Source organism: Carettochelys insculpta, chromosome 5 (assembly GCF_033958435.1).
Source record: "Carettochelys insculpta isolate YL-2023 chromosome 5, ASM3395843v1, whole genome shotgun sequence".
NCBI classification, from domain to species: domain Eukaryota; kingdom Metazoa; phylum Chordata; order Testudines; family Carettochelyidae; genus Carettochelys; species Carettochelys insculpta.
Genome location: NC_134141.1, coordinates 74,513,887 through 74,521,661, shown reverse-complemented (window position 1 = coordinate 74,521,661; position 7,775 = coordinate 74,513,887).

Below are 7,775 nucleotides of genomic sequence, written 5' to 3'. Positions count from 1 at the left end.
TAATATGTGAGAAGCAGCACAGCCCACTGCACAGGGCACTAGTCTAAGACTCAGGAAAACCATGTTCTATTTCTGGCTCTGCCAATGACCTGCTGGGTTAGCTTAGATAATTCATTTCTGTTTGTTCCCACTCATGCCTTGGCTGCCTTATTTAGCCTGTAAGATACTTGCAGCATGGATTACCTATTACTAGGTAACAAGCAGTCCTGTAGCACCATAAAGGTTAACAATTGTTTGTATTAGGTCATGAGCATTATATTTATTATGAGAATTATAATTAGGTGGATAAGGCCTGAGGAAATCTAAGGAAGTGGGTCTCACCCAAGAAAGCTTGTTACTAGTAAATAAATGTTAGTGTTTAAGATGGTAAAGATCTGCATGTTATTTGTGAAGCTACAGACTAACACTGCTACCCCTCTGAGTTAATTGCTAGATATTTATCCTGGGGCTACACTATGGGCCTGCAAATGATATTGTGCATAAATATGTGTGTGTAAACCCACACGCATACACAGATATATTATTATACTGTATTTGGGCTCTTGTAGAGGTAATTAAAGTAACTTTCCTGCAGTAAATAGTAATTGAAAATCAATGCCATCTTATTCAAAATTCCACATAGCTCTGAACACATACTTTTGTAGCCATTCCATATTTTTGCTGGCTGCACTGAAAACAAGCTTCATAATAAAGAGAAAACTTTGCTAATTAATTGAATTTTGTCCTTGTTGCCTCTTTTAACCTACAGCATTATCTCAGGCATGGCACTACTGCCAGTGCCAGAAATATGACAAATGCATTGTGACAATCCCAGTGCAAACCATGTTATAGTCCTCTGAGTACTAATTTTAACAGCAAAAGGTAATGCTTCTAAGAGATAGCTAAGCAAAATCATTATACCACGTTACTAACATGTAAGCAGGGCCTCTGTGGCATCGTTTGTAACAAAGGGAAGCTTGCAGACTTATTATCTTTATCAGAATCGTTTATCTGGCTTGCGATTTGTGACACCACTCCACAAGCAGTTCCATGTCCTGCATCAGTACCAATAACACCTCAGAATCAATGTGGGTGTTAATGACACTGTGAATAGACAAATACAGGGACAGGAATCCAAGTCCCACAACAGTATTCCTACAAATGGCATATTCTTGGATGGAGTCCAAGGGCCTTGGTCCCAAGATGAACTTTCTCTGACTTTGTGATATGTTAACATCCAGTGTACTTAGGGATATGGAGGCTTTTCTTGTGAATCACTTAGGCAGCAGCCTATATGCGCATTTTCTGAATAAGTATCTGTAAATGTGTCCTGCCTACACTAAAGTGTACAATTGTTTAACAGTTTGTCCGACAGTTACTATGGGTTGTATCAACACACCAGGATGCATCTTTTATAATTTAATTTGAATGGATTTTTGACCCATGAATCAATGAACCACTTGCAGTCTGAGTAATATTTGCTTCCTGAAAGGCTGAATGATATCAACAAGGTCACAGTTTACTGTCATTTTTTTAAATTTAAAAAAAAAGTTACTCAGGGGGCATTTAATATTTTGACAAGGTGACCCACAATTATCCATTAGTGTTGTGTTTATCTAAGCCCTTCTGCATGGATATGCAAGGATCATGTAATAGTTCACTGATGTCCCACTTGGGGGTACGGAATAAGGCAAGAGGGACTTTTCCAAGGTCTTTCAAAGCCAGAATGCATCTAGCTATTGTTGTATTGATTAAACATTTTGATAGTTAATCAACACAGCTAAGTCCCTTTAACCTGCCATTTGCTGTATATATGAAAAAAGACACAAGGATGCAATTTTATTTTCAATTTTGAATACAAAAAAAGTATCTTGGTAAATTGTAAAGCCATAGAAAACATATTGCATTTGCTATGGCCTCTGCTTTGCATACTAACTTGCAATAGAATCCTATTTATGTTTTCCACACCAATTTTTATTAATTTTACCTGGAAATAAAGTAAACTATATATTTACCCAGTAATATAGTACTTTTCTTACTCCATAATTCAGGTTGAGCTTCTGTTGTAGTCTGGCACCATTGGGACCTGACTGGTGCCAACAAGAGGATGTGCCAGACCATGGGAGGTCAATATTGTTTAGCAGCGCTATCAATACTTCCACTGCTTATGGGACTCTTAGAAGACATTTAGGGGTAAATTACAGCACAGAACTCTGAAAGCCAGGACTGGTGGCTGTCAACAAATTTTATGGGACCATGGGAAACTTGTCCCCACCCAAGAGAAGTGATAAACTAACTAAAATCATGTCGGTTTATGGATTTTGCCAGAGGACACAGCTCCAGATTACAGAGATTCAAACTGTAGTAGAAGAGGCTCAGAATGACATTATTAGCCATCCAACTATCTGTGATATGGTACAGATGTCCTCTGACCTTGAGTACTTGGCATACCATACAGCTCATACTTTTTTTTTGGAAATAACACCTCTAAAATGAAGACCATTGGGGACTGACATAGCAGATGTGGCTTGGGATGTTAGTTCTGTAAATACTGAACCCCTTTCCCATTCCAAACAAACCTATCAAAAGGAAGTTCTGAAATTAATGTAGAATATTTCTGAAAAATATAAAAAGTCAAATTCTCCAGCTTCCTCTGTGGCCATAGATTGAAAGCATCAGAAATGCAGGGCAGGTCTTCAGCCTGTTTGAGGTCAGTGGAGCTATGACAACTCACAACAGCTGAGAGTCTGGAAAGCAGCCACACTCTTGTGCACATATGGGCTGTGTCTACACTTAGGAACAACTTTGAAATGGCCGTGCTAATGGCCAAATCAGAGAATGCTAATGAGGCGCTAAAATGAATATGCAGCACCTCATTAGCATGCTGCCGGCTGTCGTTCTGCAAAAGTGCTGTGTTTCATTCACGTGCAGCTCATCTACACAGGGGTCCTTTTCAAAAAGAAGCTGCAAGCATTGAAATTCCCTTATCTTATCAGCTAAATAGGAATAAGGGGATTCCGATGTTTGCAGTGTCCTTTTGAAAAGGACCCCCGTGTAGACGAGCCACACGTGAGTGAAACACAGCATTTTTGAAGTGCTGACGCTGGCAGCGTGCTAATGAGGTGCTGAATATTCATTTAAGAGTCTCATTAGTATTCTCCTATTTGGCCATTAGCACGGCCATTTCAAAGTTTTTCCTAAGCGTAGATACAGCCATGCCACAAGTACCTTCCAGCCCATGGTGCTCCTTTCTTCACAGGACTATCCCACAGTAGTGACCCATGCTCTAGGATGATACCCTCCAAGGTAACTCCAATTCCCTATGCACACCTGGCTTCAGTGCCTACCTCCAGTCTTTTCTAGCCTCTGCCTCTAAGACAAATTTCTCACTGAAATGGACACTCATCGTTGACAAGGAGTTGCGAACCTGCTGTCTTCTTCTGCCCTGGCCGCCTCCCTGCAGTGCTAGTATCCCTCAGGTCCCTGTATCAGGCCTGCATCCTGGAGTTGCATCAGGACAGCATTTCCCCACCACAGTTCTGTCTCAGGTACCCTCTCTAGCTTGTCCAAGCAGCCAGGTGTCTCCTGCTCCACAGCTGAAGCAAGTGTATGTGTCTGAGAGTAGCAGCCCCTACATATATTATCGTTGCTGGGCCCTGATTGGCTACTACCTGCCTCCACTTCTTTCACCACAGTCCCAGCCATCTGTTTCTGGGCTGGGTCCAACCCTTATTTTCCTTGGAGCAGGGTGACCACCAATTACAGAGAATTGGACAATGTATGTCAAAATGATGTTGATGAAGAGAGTTTGCCATCTCTCAAAAATGGCAGCTATAAAAATAACACAGATTTCAAATAGCTGATGACATTACAAAGCAATCCTGGCACTAAAAAGAAAAGAAAAGAAAATGGCGGCAACAATATTAAATCATTGAATTAAAAATTACTGTGTTTTGGTTCTGAACTGGGTAGTGTAAATTTCAAATCAAATATTTGTATTTAAAGTATAATAGGTCATAAATCTTATATAAAATCACAAAATTAACTTTCCCATTTACAAAGTAGTTTCAGTCTATTCATCAGAGAACACATATCTGAATGCTTCAGTTTGTGAAGTCTCACATATACAGAATTGTGTTTGGAAAAAAAAAATGTAATCTCATCACCATGAAACAATTTTTGGAGTTTTGCCCAAAAGATTTTGCGATTCACACTGGACTTTTTTCAGGAAAACCAAAGACTGTTTTGGCAGCAATACCCTTCTCTTTCATTGCCTCTAAGTGACTCTGGCCTTGTCAACCCTGTCAAAAATGTCTTCTGGTGACAAACCAGTGAGAGCGTACACACTGCAGAGTGACTTTTGTTGGGAAAAATGCCCAGTTTTTGGTGACAAAAAGCTCCCTCCACTAAGATAGACTCTCTTTTCTTTTTGCCTCCTTTTATTGTCAACAAAGAGGCAGTGTAGACACTGCTGTTCATTTTGTCAGCAGTAGTGGTTTCCACCAGTATCCCACAATGCCTGCCTTGATCACTCTGCTCAGCGTTTTGCTCTCTGATGCCCTGCAGGCATTCACCCTTCCCCTTCCAAAACTCCTGGGAAGTATCTGACAGCTGAATGTGCTGTTTCCATTTGGGGAACAAAGAGCAAATCATTTGAATGCTTCCACTCTGTCCTGCACTAGGAATGCACGGACAGTCAGATTGCTGATGCAGTGTGTCAGAGGGGTAGCAGTTGGGAGCACAACTGCTGTGCTGCTTTGACATTCCTCAGTGTGGAGACCTCAAAGAGCTACTCACAATGCTGCTCCTGGAAGAATTCCAGAAAGAATCCCAAGATGCACAGTGATCAGCTCCTCCTTCCCACAACACTGCACTGTGGGATGCATATCCACCGTGCATTGCTCACATTGTTGATGATGTTGCCCCCAATGCAGACAGCACCTGTTAACCAAAGGAACAAAAATGAACACTATTTGGTGATTTTTGTATTGTGGACTTTTGGATGTCAACATAAATATTGTTGATAAAAACTGATAGTGTAAATTAAGCCTATATTTCTCCTTGAAACTTCTTGGAGAAAGAGGCAAACTCACGACTTACCCACTGAAACAATGTCTTATTTTAATCATAATTGAATTTTCTTGAAGAATAAATTATCTTATGTTGGATTTTCAAATGCCTTTTCCAAAGCCATAAAACACATATTCAGTTCCCTTTGCATTTCTATCACATGTGCACATTAGATGCCCAGGACAAAAACTGCCTCCCTCTGATCTTGGTGTATCCATGGGCTAGTGATTTTCAACAAAACTCTAAGTGCATGGTTTATCAGACTGATACTTCAGTGTGGTCCATGGTCTTGAGCATCATTAACCTTGAACAGACCCAATGAAATCCTCCAGAAATTTTGTGGACTGAAAAGTTTTTAAGGTAATTTTTCATCTTCATTCAGGGCAGGTAGCATTTAAATCACATTACCATCTCCCTGGCTGTGTTTGCTACCTTTTTAATGCTTTAATACTTTTTAGTGATCTTTCTAGTTCCCACATAGTCGTTTGCAGTCCTTTTTCCATGTCTATATTTTACAATTTTTCAGAATCATCAAAAAGTTCCTTTGTATATTCTATCTGTCTCTCCAGGATACAGTTAGTTTTGTTAGCATCCTCTGGCATTCTTAGCTTTAAAGCAGCTATTTTCTTATTTCTGACTTTATTTATCTCACGGTTGTTTTTACAGTGCAATGAATCTCTTTGTGGTTTTGTCAGATTTCATATTCTTCGATGCCTTCATATCTTTATGCTACCCATTTTTCTTTTGCCTCTTTGCATGCTTTTTAAATTTGTTTCTGTGACTTCTGATATTACTCACTTCTCCTATATTTATATTCTCTTCTTTCATTTAGTAAGTTTACAATTTCATCAATCATCTGTGGTTGCTTAGCATCATATCCTTTCTCTCCTAATTTAGTGGTAGTATGTACTGCTGTCTTAAACTTTGTTCTTCTAAAGTGTCTTCATTGTTGTATTAGTGGGAGACAGCAAGACTTTGGTTAACTTTTTAAATGGAATCTACTAATTTTTATTGTTGTCTGAGTCTATCCATATCAGTCTTTAGCCTTTGTCTTTTAGATTGCTTAAGGAATTTTAAAAAATTTAATCTCAGTTTCATGGCAAACATATTATGATCACTTTTGCAATCTGCTGACAGGAGCATGCTAGAATCTAAAACTGCAGAATTAAATCTTTTTGATGTAACGACATAACCTGTTTGATTCCTTATAGCATGACCTAGTAGTTCATCTCCAGAGTTTCACCACATATATAATCTTCTTGGCTGATGCTGAAACCACATACTGCATCTGGCTAGACTGAATTTGCAAGCAGGAATAGTCAGTCTGTCTACTCTTTTCATTCCTAAATTCTAATCCATGATCTCCAACTATGTCAGTCACTCAAACTTTTCCTATGTGAGCACTGAAATAATCCATCACTATATCAACATGTCAAAAAAGCAGAAATGTAGCACTTTAAAGACTAACAAAATGATTTATTTGGTGATGACCTTTCTTAGGACAGACCCACTTCATCAGATCAATCTCATTTCCAATAGAGACACGTGTCTACTTTTCCTTGTTTTCTTACTTTTTCTATCTTATTGTAAAAACTGTTTATTGTAGATTCTTCAGTGTTTTCTGAGGGACATAAACTTTTAGTATGCAAATTCTGACTGATTGATTAAGTATTGAGCCTCAGCAACAGTATTCTTCAGATGCTAGCCAAATTCTAGATATACTATTGGTTTGTTATCTTCAACATTATTACAACTTCTCATTCATGCCTCACTCCATTCAAACTATATCTATTTGAACTGTAATTTGTATGTTTGTTTATAGTGTTTGTGCAGAAGAGAGTATTAAAATTATAATTGTGAAATAATTTGTTTACTACTTAAATCACATATCATCATTAACAGGGAAGCTCCCAAGAGCTGTTGTTCTACATGTTCTATGGCACTGAAATAGACTTCTTGGAAAACAATGGTAACAGATATCTAAAAATTGAAAACAAAGCAAAAACCACACTTTGTTAAGTTATAGTTATAAATGGTTTAAAATGAAGGTATAATAACATTGGGAGGTGAGGTATAAACAGAATGTAAATTTCAGTAATGACTCAATAGATGATGTGTTCACATTTATATCCTTTTTTCTTCTTAAACATAGCAAGGCATAATCTAATATTAATAAGATATGTATAATGCAAACACTGTTTTCAGAGTTGGAATCTTCTTTTGTAATTTGATTAAAAGAAAATGTTTCACAAATGCTTGTTTGAAATGTCCTGTTCACTTAATAATAAACCTTTGAAATTAGAGGTGAATGCAAGAGATGCAAGTCACAGATGAACTTCAACTTTGTGTGATTGTGAGCAAGTCTGAATGCAATTAAAATATTTGTGAATTTGCTTGAAAAATTTATTAAAATAAATCATGGCAGGCATGTATGAGTCCTGCAATCTATTAATCTATTCACCTCTAATTTGCAAGTTTTAAAATTCTGTTTTGTATCATTATTTCAGTTATACCTCGAAACCCAAAACAGACATCAGAGCCCCTTAGTTCAAGGTGTTGTACAAACATATTAAAAAGATCGTTTCTGACCCAAAGAGCTTCCTGGCTTAGCTCAAATTGGGACATGAGGAAAAACCAGGATAAAGAAATGGTGAAATTCATACTTTTGGTATAATTAGCAGTATTGTTACGCAAGCATTATTGTCATTTTAGAATAGTCATTTGGA